Source organism: Apis dorsata, unplaced genomic scaffold, assembly GCF_000469605.1.
Source record: "Apis dorsata unplaced genomic scaffold, Apis dorsata 1.3 scaffold_29, whole genome shotgun sequence".
Lineage (NCBI taxonomy): Eukaryota > Metazoa > Arthropoda > Insecta > Hymenoptera > Apidae > Apis > Apis dorsata.
This window is the reverse complement of record NW_006263331.1, coordinates 511,352-525,435: the sequence shown is the minus strand read 5'-3', so window position 1 is coordinate 525,435 and position 14,084 is coordinate 511,352. Positions and strand designations below refer to the sequence as shown.

Genomic DNA, 14,084 nt, shown 5'->3' with positions numbered 1-14,084 from the left:
AAAAAAAAAAAAAAAAAATTGTATTCAACATTCGTATATTATTATTATTATTATTATTATTATTATTATCATTACGCGATAAGAAAGGCGAGATATTTACAAATAAATAAATTCCCGATCGATTTGAAATTTCCAAATTTTGTGAATGAGCAGCGTTTCTTCCTATTATTTATTTATTTATCGAGATATTATCTCTCGATCGAGACATTCGACGGAAACGTGAACGATTATCAAAAAGATTGGACTTGAATTTCATTAGTGTAAAAAAAAAAAAAAAAAAAAAATCGACGCGTCACCAAGAGTCGCAATTAAATAATTGATCGATCGATCTCGCCCGCTTTTGACACGATACACGTGATAAGATTCGAATAAAACGCGTCTAATAATATTGGATATAAGTCTTGATCTCTCGATGAAATCTCGAGGGCCTCTTTCCCGTTTGTATTTGATCGGATCATATCCGATATCGTAATTCAAACTCCCGCGCCACCGTACGACTTATCGACAAGTCAAAATAATTCGATCGAAAGTAAATAAATTAAACTCGAATAAAATTGATCGATTACGCGAATTAACGCTTCACTCAAATTGTTCCTTTAAACATGTACGTACATTTGTATTCGTGATTCGATAACTTCAATGGTAAAATTGTATCACGGACGATGATTTTGCAAAAGAAATAATGATTAACTATGATCGAGATTATAACATTGTCGTGATATAACCTTAACAATCTTTACACGGTTATATTGGTGGCAAGTATATCTTAACTCGATACAATCAATTTTTTATTTCTCTTACATAGATTGTATGATCGATAAAGTTGTATTGTAAAAATTATAAAGAAATAAATTGGGATCGCGATACGATCAAAACGTGAAATTTTCAAGAGAATTGTATAGAGTAGAGCGTCGATTATACGTTTATGGAATGACGTATTTAACGATGTTTATATTATGAGACACGGAGCTCCGCCGCCGAGTTTAGTATGTTGTGTGAATTTAATGCGTTCGCACGTAGAAGATTTCGCTCGTACGATGAGCATTAAACGAAAAAGGGAATACAATTGTCGGTAATAAACGAGGATAGAGCATAAAATAGTATCATTTTAACGTATACATGTGGCGAAGCAATGAAAATGTATCGATTATAAAATGCTTAGAATGGAAAAACGAATCGAAATGAAGTTATAGTTGTTATACGAATGTTAGAAGGAATTTATTATTTACCAATATTCAAAAAAATCTAATTTTTAATGTCCTATTTTTCTTATTATAAGTATTCGTAAAAAATCATTGAGATTAGGAAAAATTGATTTCTAATTAAGAATTTGATTCTTTCGGATCGAAATCATCCGAAACGAATCGAAACGAATTGTCTTCTCAATTAGTTCGATAATCGATGCTCTACTATCGATTTCCTATTATTAATATTTTATTTTCTTTATTGTTAAATATATAAAAAAACCATTATTCGATTTATCGATTTATGACGTTAATTAAGAATTTGATTTTTTCAGATCGAAATTATCCGAAAAATCGATTTAAAAAAAACGAATGTTACAAAGAATCTCTAGATAATAGATGTTTTAAAAATTGTTAAAAATTTGCGATAAAGAGGGAAGGAATAATTTTTTTAAATTTTTTTATCGAGAACGAATTATTAACTATATAATAATAATAAAAAGAAAAAGGTATTAAACTTAACGGGGGCGGTAGAGTGAAAATTATAATTGAATGAAAAAGTGAAATTGACGAGCAAGTTGGTCAAAGTTCTTCCACGTAAGGTGAATCGAGGTGAATCGCGTAAGTTTAACGAAGATAAATCGAGCAATGGACAATTGTTACTTGTTATGACCTGTTCTAAAATTATCGTATCGTCGTTGTGGAATGGAATTTCTATTCTATCTTGAAAAGAAAAAAAAAAAGAGAAAAAAAAAAAAAAAAAAAAAAAAAAAAAAAAGAAGAGCATGGCTACTGTGGTTAGAGAATGGACGGTCGCAGGAAACGAGGGAAAAGAAAAAAGTTATCGTAGATCTCAGTGATAGGGAAAGCTAGCTAGAGTCGAACAGGTGTGATTGTTCTCATGGAAATTACTCTGAAACATTTTGCATTTCGTTTGAGCAATGTCGTGGATCATCATGGTTTTCTAGGTAGATACATTTTTCCAGTGTTGCTTTTTACGAAATCGAATACTTTTACACTTTACTTTACTAGTTTCGTGGCGTGTAAATCGAATAATTAGATAGATTGATTAATCCTCTTTGTGGCTTGAATCCAACGTGGAATCGATTCGATTACTATTTTATTGCAACATTCAGTTTTTTTGCACTCAGTTTTTCAACGAGATAAGATAAGATTATCTTACCGTTTTTGGATTCTAGAAAAAATATTAGATTGCAAAAATTGAAAAAATTTAATCAGAAGATTAATAGAAAAGCAAGATACCAATTTTTTTTTATAGTTTTTAACGATAGAATTATTTATAAACGTCTATTAATCGCGCGGTAGATGCTTAAAGAGCCGCCTCTTTATTTGATACGGGTGAAGTATTTAGATCGAGAACAAAGGTTAATTGAAAGTTTTCAAATACTTCGACGAAATCGTTGTATCGAGCTCGTTCACATCGAGAGCATATCCTCGACTTGCAAAGTTGGTGAATGCAGAGTTCACATTGAAGAAATAACTAAAGGCGATTGAAAAGAGTCGGCGTTACAATATATGTTTTCAGAGATTTCTCTTCCAACAGTTGGTATGTTTTTGTCACACGTTTATAAATTGCAACATTATTTCCCTTCTTCTTTTTTTATTTGTCAATGGAAATATCTGTACACTTGTGCATCGTGAATAAAACCCTTTAGTTGTTTCAAAATTTTTTACAATCGTAGTGGTATATATTTCTAAAAGTAAAAAATATTTATTTTAATCTTTCGTGCATTTTTCAGAAATGGATAAAGAGATAAAAAATTGTTATCTCCACGAATTCCATTGATAAAAGATATTACGTGACTGCTCGATGAAAATTCGTGTTACGTTCTTCGACTTTGATACACTTGAAAATGTTAGAGTTCGCCCAAGCTTTGCAAATGGGCATTCACGCAACAGTCTGTTCCTTTGCTGTGTGCGTGTTCACGAAGAAACGGTGCCAAGGTACAAAACTGTCGCATAATGCGTGTGCGTTACTACTTTACACTTCGACTAACCATTCTTACATCGATCGAAACCGTTACACGATATTTTTACTCGATCAAAATTGAGTTTAAGGTTTGTAGAGATATTCGAGATCGATTTGAAGAACGTCTAGACAAAAGTTTTTTCATGGCATTATTCTCGTTATTACGGAAAAGGGACACCTATGCAAAAATAGCATGCTCGATCGATATTACCGGTCGACAGTTCTCCTTTCGACCGCATAATTTCATCGACCCTGTCTTTCTTTGTAACAATTTCACGTACCTGTTCTTTGTATAAATCTGCGTAAAATATCCAGTAAAAACGATCGATCACGTCGTTCTAATCTTTAACAATTGTTGTTAGTATGTGGAAATGTAAGAATTATTTATAAATAAGTACTCGTTTCATAAAAAATTAGAAAAAAGTTAGGTTAAAAGAATGTTTATATTTGTTTCATAGTTCGTGCAGTTTGCAAAGAAATAATCGTGTAAGTTTGCACGTTAACCTTATTTTGTAATCTAATGTATTATGTCTCTTTTGTTTAAAAAAACATTTTCAATTAATTCACTTACGATAATGAGAAAGGTTACCAGTAGAAAATCTTTTTTACAAAGTGCGTTTATGAAGAAATAAATGATACATGGAAATAAATTTTTTAAAGAAGATCAGTCGACAGCAAAGTCGACAATGAATGTCGAATATCGAATCTTCAAGCGGTATCAATGCATATGATCCTGTACACGCGATACTTCATAGGTTAGGTCGACTTTAGTACGATATACGTATATTCCGTGATTCTGTTCATCGTTTACATTCACGTGCTTGTGACATCTGTATCGACTTGGACGCTACATCGATGCTGTCGCCGTTGCCATCGTTATGTAGGTAAAAAATAATAAATTATTACTTCTCGATATGACGAATAAAAGATTTTTATATCATTTTTTAAATTCCATCGAAATGCCCAAGATATACGTTGCTAAATAATACATTTATGAGTAACTTTTTTGTATCGATTGATTTCGATAAATTTTATGACGAAAATTTAATAATATTGTTTCGATTACGGATTATTACGGAGAATAATTTGCTTTTACCGTGAATAAATGAAACTCTCTTTGCAATTGTTTTCGACAATAATGATTTTGAAAAAACTTTGAAAAATTGTTTGTCCCGCTTTTCGAATGAAACTCGAGAAAATTTTGAAACGGATTGAAAGACATGCTGTTTTTGTTCGACCTGAATAATTATTCGCAAGCTGAAAAATTTGTAACGCTCCAAATAAAAATTGTTCTGACTTTTGTAAATAGCAGTTTAGAAAAGCTATTATTCATCTCTTTTTTTATTTTTCGAAAAAAGGAATGGAAGTGGAAAATGGGCGAGAATGGTGGAAAGAGAAGAAATGAAAGAAAAATTTAACTTGTTATTAGTAATCGTTTGACGTTAGTAAGACATAACGAACGGTTAACTAGGATGGGTTAGCGCACAGTATGCACGAATCGGGCCACGGGGCCAAGGCTGAACGTTGGTTGTTACTAACGTTGCTGGCAACACCCCGATGGCTGGTCACCGTCAATTCCGAGAAAGCTGGCGCGACTTGTCGTCGCGATGCTCCCAAATCGTACCAACTTCTCCCTATTCTCGTGAAAAATCACCAGAATTCGAATCGAAAATTCTCAATCTCCATATTTTAAATAAAAAAAATCTTTGGAATTTCAATCGAAAATTTTCAATCTCCATATACCAGCTTCTCCCTTTTGACGAGAAAAATTACTAGAATTCGAAAATTTTCAATTTCCATGTTTCGTAGTTGCCAACCTCTCCGTATTCCCGTGAAAAATTATTAGAATTCACTAGGAAAATTCTCAATTTCCATATCACTTAATTACCAGCTTCTCTGCATTGCCATGAAAAATTTCTAGAATTGGAATAAAAAATCTTCCATTTCCATACGTTCCATTACTTTTTTTTTTTTTTTTTTCTACATGATATCGCGCGAACGATTAATCTTACCTTTGACGTCGCTCGTATTAATGTTGCAACAAGCATATATTCTTAGAAATTTTTTTTTTTTTTTTTTTTTTTCTACATGATATCGCGCGAACGATTAATCTTTCCTTTGGCGTCGCTCGTATTAATGTTGCAACAAGCATATATTCTTAGAAATTTTTTTTTTTTTTTTTTTTTTTTAATATACACACCATACGTACCAACATTTCTCGTGAAAACTCTCTAGAATTCGAATAGAAAATGGCAGCAAATTTCCATATCGCAATTACTTTATTATATTATTATTGTTTATATATTATATTATTATTGTTTCCGCATCCGTGACTCTGTGGATATATGAAAGGCGTGATATCGCGAGGACGATTAATCTAGTCTGAACGATGGTTGTTAAAGTTGTAACGAGTAAAAACCTCTTAGACATTTTTCCATTTTTCTAGATGACAGTTGCGAGCGGTCGACGCTCAAAACGATACGCGAGCCACTGAGGGGATCCTTTGCCCGGGGAAGCGGACGAGAAGTGGTAAGCAAGAAGATGAGAGTCCGTGAAAGTTGAAGTAAAAACCTACACAACGAATAGCAACAGTCTGCCTCGTCCATTGCGACCAGCCACATATCTCACGTTAAGGTAAGCTTTTACTTTTTTTTTTTTCCTTTAATTTTTTACGATTATAGTATAGCTGGATTGGATCGTTGAATCGCCCCCTTTCTGCCATGAATTCGATATCCTTTATCGGAAGCGTGTAGTCTAACGCGAGTGAAATGCGAATTTGTCACGAAGATTTTTTCGATGGGTGGATGATGATCGTTGGATGATTTTCTTCCGAAAGTTTTCATTTTTGCACACACATACACACGCGCGATGTATTTGAGAATATTTTTTTTTTCAAATTACTTGTAAGCGATTGTAAATTTTAATGCAATATCTAAAGTAATTCGCGAGAGTCGATTTCTTTGTCGAAAATTTTATTCTCAGCAAAGAGTATTTGAAACTTTAGTGTGCATGATTGTTCTTGATGGATTTCCTTGCATTTTTCACTATTTTGCAATATTCGTATAATTCGAAAATTCTTTTCGATTTTTAGCATCGAAAGTGTTGAATGTGGAATATAATATAATATTGAATTTTTTTATTTCATTTTCATTTTTCAATTTCGTTTTATTTAAAACGATGTAGTTTGAAATTAAAAATAAAGAGAAAAAAATAAAGTTTATCTCGCGTTCTCGATCGAGAAGAAAATTTATACGTAGAAGCGTCACCGGTTCAAGAGGGATGAAATCTTTTTTCTCGAAGCGTAAAAATTTCTACCAAGTATTCGAGGAAACCGTATCAACAAGGAAATCATTCGCAATTTTTTGGTCTCATTTTCCATTTCGATTCGCGCAAATGTTATAAATGTGATTGGCAAATGTTATTTGTATAAGCGTAACGAAAGGAAACGAAGAGGAGAAAAAAAAAAAGAAAAAAAAAAAGAAAAAAAAAAAGAAAAGAAATGAAGAAAAGATTCCATTGCGAAGGGAAAATCGGGGCGTGCGAGACATTCCGCAAGAAGAAGCGTGACTTGAAATATTCTTGAACTGCGTTCTAGATTCTCCAGCTTTACCATAGATCACGCATTCCTTTTTTCCTTTCCAAGTTCATCATTTCATCAAGATCTTCGAGAATATCAAAAATATAATTTCAAATCAAGATTCTTTTATTCTCTCGAATTACGAATTCAATTTTTAATCCATCGAGAGATCGATTCAAAATTTCTCGATCTGCTTCAATCACGAATTATCATCGATTCAAAATTTTTCGATTTGCTTTAATCATGAATTACTATCGAGAGATTGATTTAGAATTTTTCGATTTATTCCAATCTCAAGTACAATTTTTAATCTATCGAGAGATCGATTCAAAATTTTTCGATTTATTCGAATCTCGAATGCAATTTTCAATCTATCGAGAGATCGATTCAAAATTTTTCGATTTATTCAAATTTCGAGTGCAATTTTCAATCTATCGAGAAATCGATTCAAAATTTTTCGATTTATTCAAATTTCGAGTGCAATTTTCAATTCATCGAGAGATCGATTCAAAATTTTTCGATTTATTCAAATTTCGAGTGCAATTTTCAATTCATCGAGAGATCGAGTCAAAATTTTTCGATTTATTCGAATTTCGAGTGTAATTTTCAATTTATCGAGAGATCGATTCAAAATTTTTCGATTTATTCAAATTTCGAGTGCAATTTTCAATTCATCGAGAGATCGATTCAAAATTTTTCGATTTATTCAAATTTCGAGTGCAATTTTCAATTCATCGAGAGATCGATTCAAAATTTTTCGATCTGTTCCAATCTCAAGTACAATTTTCAATCTATCAAGAGATCGATTCAAAATTTTTCGATTTATTCGAATCTCGAGTGCAATTTTCAATTCATCGAGAGATCGATTCAGAATTTTTCGATCTGTTCCAATCTCGAGCACAATTTTCAATCTATCGAGAGATCGATTCAAAATTTTTCGATTTATTCGAATCTCGAGTGCAATTTTCAATCTATCGAAAGATTCAGAATTTTTCGATCTGTTTCAATCTCGAGTACAATTTTTAATTTATCGAGAAATCGATTCAAAATTTTTCGATTTGCTTTAATCCCGAATTACCATCGAGAGATCGATTCAGAATTTTTGGATTTATTCGAATCTCGAGTGTAATTTTTAATTCATCGAGAGATCGATTCAGAATTTTTCGATCTATTCGAATCTCGAGTATAATTTTAAGCCATCGAGAGATCGATTCAGAGATCGATTTGTTAATCTGCTCGATATAATTTTAAGTTCTCGATTAAAGATATTAAAAAAACAAAATTATTTGGAAATAAGTATCTTTATTGCTAGAAATCATAGATACAAACGAAATAAGAAAACGTAAAAAAGTTTGGAATCTTTCTCAGGAGCTATATTTCTTTTTTATCGGCTCATTCTTTGTTTCGAAAACTTGATATCAATGTTTAGACCCGATAAATTGACAACTTATACAACAAGTTACGATCAAATTTCTTTTTTGTTCCGATAAAATCAATCGATGAGATAGAACTTGATCCGATCTTCCTCCTTTATGGTCTCACGCGTATGCCATTCCTTGACATTTTTATTCTTTTCTTAGATTGTGTTACTGTGCATATTTAGCAGTGGATGTTACAGCAATTTTATCATCAAACGATTATTTTTCCACGAAGCATTCCAAATACTTCCGATAAATAGAGCAACTATCGAGAATTTCTTTCCTCTCAAACTCCCAAAAACTTCTCAAAATCTCAGAAAAAAAATATATATATATATATACTCTCAAGAGAAAATTTCGAAAATCTTTCTTCACTTCTTTCTTCTCAAACTCCCAGAAACTTCTCAAAATCTCAGAAAAAAAATATATATATACTCTCAAGAGAAAATTTCGAGAGTCTTTCTTCACTCTCAAATGTATTCCCAAACGGCTCAAAAAAACTTACAAAGCAAATACACTAAAAAAGAAAAAAACTTTTGAGAATTCTTTCGATGGAATTAGGGAAATTGGGACTAAATAACGAAGGAATTCGAAAAAGGAATCGATCACTTCAATCCACGCCATTTCGGATTATATCGAGTCGAGAGCACGGTTGAATTTGAAAGCTTCCCTCTCGATCTTGTCGTGCGCCCGTTAAACAATGTCGTGACGAAACAAACTGCCACGGAGAACATTTATCGCGGTAGAAAAATTCATCGGTTCACGGTGAAATTGCGGCGACCCGGTTTCGAGAATGCTAAAATCTCGTCCTTAACCTAGCTAAGTTAATTCAGCGCCTTCACCTTTGCGTGATGTTATCGACTTCCTTGTAAATTCCGTGCTCGGCCGGATCGGTGAAAGTCTTCCACCGATAAAATTGTATCGTCGAGCCCGCTTTACAAATTCGAATTCTCGTGTAGATAGCAGCTCGTAAAGATCCGGGAATATCCTTTCTACAGAGTATACAAAAGCCATTCACGGTTGATAGAATAGGATAATGTCCACCTTTCAGATAGAAATCCTTAACGTCTATAACGTGTTCGTGTCGTTTGATCGTGCAAATTTTCTGATAAAATTGTATCGAAACCTCGAACGTGATGAAAAATATTTCGACGAGAAGATAAAAAAATTTTAAATTTAATAAGATGATATTTGTTCATATATTGATACATAGTGCACGCGTTGTGTCTAGCAAGTTTATTTTTTTGAAAAAATAAAAAATAAAAATTGGTAAATAAAAATTCACCAAAAAAAAAAAAAAGTAGGATAAAAGCAAGCTGTTTCAAGACGATATCGAGAAAATACGAGAATTTTTGCTGTAAAATGGCATTAAAAGAGAGAGAAAGAAATTGTTCAAACGATTATGCCAAATAATAAAATTGAACGACGAATTTTCAGATTTTATTCGTCGAAGAAAACTGAAAAAGAGATAAAGTATTTATAAATCTCCTAGGGGGTACATTTGCTCCGACGAAGCCTCGAGGAAACTCGTATTTGCGCGCAATCTTTTTAAGAAAACAAAAAACAAAAAAAGAAAAGAAAAAAAGACGAACGAAAAAGGAAAGGATTCTTTTCATCTTAGATCTCTCCAAGCTCGTCAATATTTGTTAGTAATTAGAAATAATGGAAGGAAAATTTCCGTTTGGAAATCGCTTTGCTCGAAACATTACGCGATTGTCCCAGATCGAGGAGCAAAAGCGTGGGAGTAACCTCGGCGTCTCGGTGTCTGTTGCGCTAGATATTGTCCCTGTAATTTGCGAAGGAGCATCCTTTCGCCTTTCGTAGATCTTGCGAAGACGATATTGATCCACGTTCTACATAACTGTGCAAGGAAGAAAAAAAAATAATTCACCAAGGATTCGAGTTACGTCCAAATGGATTTTAATCCGGATACGGATGCTCGAGAGAGAGAGAGAAAGAGAGAGAGTCGAGGCAGACAGGAAAGAGAACGATGAAAACGACGAGTGATATCTAGTCGGACTGTGTGTTCACGCAGGAAAATAAGTTTACGATTTAATCGGTAGAATCGGGAGGTAAAGTGACTGAGAGCGTGGTTAGGAGCGCGCATGCGTGCGATTTCGAGCGAAAGAGTGGTGAAAAGGAGTGGGGAGGGGAGAAAGGAGAAGAAAATTGGTTGGTGGGTCCCGTGGATGGAAAAGAAAGAAAGGGAAAAAACAGCGGTATCGGGTTACGAAAAGAAATATCCTTTGGTGGAGTAGAAACGGAAGAGGAAGAGGAAAAGAAAGATGGGAGAGAAACGGTGAAGAAGCGGAGAGGGGTGGAAGTGCAGGTTGGAAAGGAGTCGTGGACTCGGAATGGGACGGTCTAAGCCACGTGATGTACTCTATAGCGTTTCGTGCCGCAACGCCCCGTATTGATCGAACGAACATCAGCTGTACGGTTGGTAGCGTTTACTCGTACCTACCGCCTGCCGGTCTGACTAACACTGGCCACGACCACTTGCTACCATTCGACTCGCGCTACTCTCTCGCCACTTGTCGAATCTTTCGTTTATATCCTTAAATTCAGATTTTTTTTTCATGTTTCTCGTGATGTCGTTCAGAGATATTCGCCATCTGCTGGTTCGATAATATTCGATACTATTGCTTTTACACTAATCCTTGCCGAATCTTTCGTCTTTTTTTATCGTAGATAAATTATTTGGAAAATTATATTTCCCAATGGTTGTTTGATTTATATTGACCATGACCACTTGGTATCATATTTCCTCGCTACATATCAAGTCTTCCGTCCTTTATATCCTTAAATTCTCGTTTTTTTTATGACTCTCGCGATATTGTTGAGAGATATCCATCGCCTGTTGGTTCGATTAATATTGGCTATGGCTATTCGATACAATTGGTGTCTCGTTACTTTTGCACTAATCCTTGCTGTTTTTTTTATCGTAAATAGATTATTTGAAAAATTGTTTTTCAACTGTCTGAGTAATATTGGTCACTTGCTACCATTGGATTTGCGTTGTTTTCTATCTCTTCACCATTCGATAAATTTTTATTGGTAGATTATTGTAAATTGACGATTTGCAATTGATTTTCATTCCTTCTTTATTTTTACCAATTTTGCGATTTTGCGATGTTGTTTAGAGATATCTGGTTGGACGTTAAATTTTGTTTTCATTTTTATTTCGAATTTATCTTTTTCTATTCAAAAGAGTTATTTAAGCAAATTGCTTCTTTCCCACAAAAGATATATCCTGTCATTTTACACTTTCCTCGCCTACCTGATACGTCCGACTAACATTGTATCATCACTACTGCTCCATCATTGGAGCTTGGGCGTCGCTTTTGCCTCTTCTTTCCATTCATCTCGTTGAATCTTTCATCTTCGGTATACACGTTGCTCGTGCCTCGTGTTAAAAAAAGCGTCCTACCATTTCGGACCAATCTAAAATTTCATTCTCGTTCCTTTTGCTCATTTCACGCCATTTTTTATACAATTCTAAAAAAAAAAACGATTAAACAGACGGTGCGAAATCACGATCCTAACCCCGTTATAGAATATCCGCGATAGAGATGATCGAAAGACCGGATTCTTATATACCTCAAAGGTAAATATTTGCCACGATTTTAAACGTTTACCGTTGCGGTTAAACCTCGCACCCGTCTACCTTCGTTCGTTCATTCGTTTCTGCCTAGATTGCGCGCCATTTTTTCCCTCCTCCTTCCTCCTCCCTCCTGTGCCAGAAAGAGAGAGATGAGTCTCGTGAAAAGAGGCCTTTCTGTTTGACCGGCGAGCGCAAAGCTGAACCCAATGAATAAATGAATTTTCCCTCATTGCCCTTGTTTACTCGTCTCTCTTTCGTCCCCCTTCCCTGTCTTCTCTCTCCCTCGCTCGTCCGCTGACACTCGAGACGAGAGCTCATCCGGCTTGGTAATTAAGGGAATCGGCTTTATCGACGGATATATCTCTCGTCGTACGAGAGAGAGAGCGCAGAGTTATATAGGAATAGAATGTTGTATATATCGATCGATGGAAAGGAAAATGCGGATACGGATGCGGTCGGCGGAGGTGACGGGCGGAAACACGCGCAACTGGTTGATTTCCGCGGACGATTGGCGCCCCCAGAACCACCGGTGCGTGATTATACGTTGACGTTTTTTTTTTCCTTTTTTTTTTTTTTTTTTTTTTAAGCAAGAGGAGCAAAACGACGGCAAACAACACGTGGCACTTGTGGAAGGTGCCCGAGGCGAGGCATTCAAGAGGCCGATCGTAGCGAGGAAACGAGAAAAGGGAGAGGAGGGAGGGCGTGTTACCTCTCCCTTTGAATGAGCTCCTCCACTCCTTTCGACCAAAAGAAAAAAAAATTTTCTCGAAATGAACTGACCGCTCTTCTTTTTTTCCTGCTCTTTGATAAAGCGTATAAAAAGTGATTAACACGATGGCTCCCTCCTCGAGGGAGCTGTTTGTCGCAGTTTTGTCTTTAGTCTCGAGATTTTCGTAGCGATCGTATTTCCATTTTAACGAGGAAGTACTGATTTTCTAATTGTGATTATCGAATTAAAATAGAATTTTTTTCTTTATGAATATTAAACAAACACACAGCAAGCTAAATTATCGAGGAGGATAAGATTGAGAAACAGTGGTGTATAACAATGGAGCTTTATCTTTATTATATCGTTTTCTTCGGTTTCTTTTCTTCGTTTCGAAAGGAAAGGAGAAGTCTCTCCCTTGTGGTTCCTTTTATCCGAGTAATTTGCCATGCTAATTAAGACTGTTCTTAAATTCACCAAGTGAGAGAAAGTCGGTTAACTTCGGCTCCATTGGATAATGCTTTAATTTCAAACTCCTTGTACGTGGTAACTTTTGGATGGCGACCGTTCTAGTTGAAAGGATCCCTCGCAAAAGTTTCCATCCTAGAAAATTAGTTTGTGCCGTGTTTGTGAAACGATAGATACTCACGTAGAATTGTCCCGATTGTTATGAAAATTCGTATCGATTTTCATAGTCAAAAGATCGTTGGTACGGTCGAAAAGTGGAAGCAGAAAACACGAAAATTTAATATTTCGAAGGATTTATTTTCAAGAAAAGATTACGAGTTGTTCCTGCCAAGAAGACTGAACATCGAATCCATTTCTAAACGTTGACTTATTTTTTTTTTTTCATGGACTTAAAAGTATATTGGATTAGAAGCCGCAGCAGTGGAAGACACCGATTGGCAATTTGACTCAAGAAAAAGTTAGTTTCGGTTTTTTCGAGACGCTTAAAATCTGGTTACCAGGATTGCGCTAATAGGATTCGAACGAATTAAGAATATCGTTATTCGTTCCACGTTCTCTCGATAACTCTCAACAAGTCGCTCTGTTATTCTATTTCTCGTTACAGGATTATTCTTCTTCTCTTTCTCTCTCTTTCTTTCTCTCTCTTTAAACTTCTACGTTTCATTCCTTTCCATATCATTCATTTTTTTTTCAATCTTTACGTTCTCTCTCCCTCTCTCTCTTTTGTACGTTTTTACATTTTATTTATTTATTTTTAATACTATTTCTCTAGATCTCTACATTTCTATATCATTTTATTTTTCATAAACTTCTGCTTTTTATTTTTTCTCATTATTCTCTACACTTTATTATTATTTTTTTTTAATATTATTTCATTTCCGTAGATCTCTATATTTCTTTTCCATATTGTTCTCTTTCTCTTGTACGTTTCTGCATTTTATTTTATTTTATTTTCCATATCATTCTATTTTTCTTCAACTCCTACCTTTTATTTTATTTTATCTCATTTTTAATATTATTCTATTTCTCTACATTTCTACATTTCACTCCTCTCCATGTTATTCTCTCTCTCTTGGCTTCCAAATTTTATCTTCTTCCATTATTCCGCGTTTCATTTTCTTTTCCACGTCTTTCCTT

The 14,084-nt window shown here is 34.4% G+C and overlaps 1 protein-coding gene across 1 annotated transcript in view; it reads left to right on the top strand.

The window, feature by feature from the left end:
• Positions 1-14,084, top strand: part of LOC102671513 (glycine receptor subunit alpha-4) — a 69,940-nt gene that overhangs the window by 22,054 nt on the left and 33,802 nt on the right. Inside the window, exon 2 of the mRNA XM_031511421.1 lies at positions 5,615-5,808. The gene's annotated coding sequence lies outside the window, so the exon portion shown is untranslated. The remainder of the gene's footprint in view (positions 1-5,614; positions 5,809-14,084) is intronic.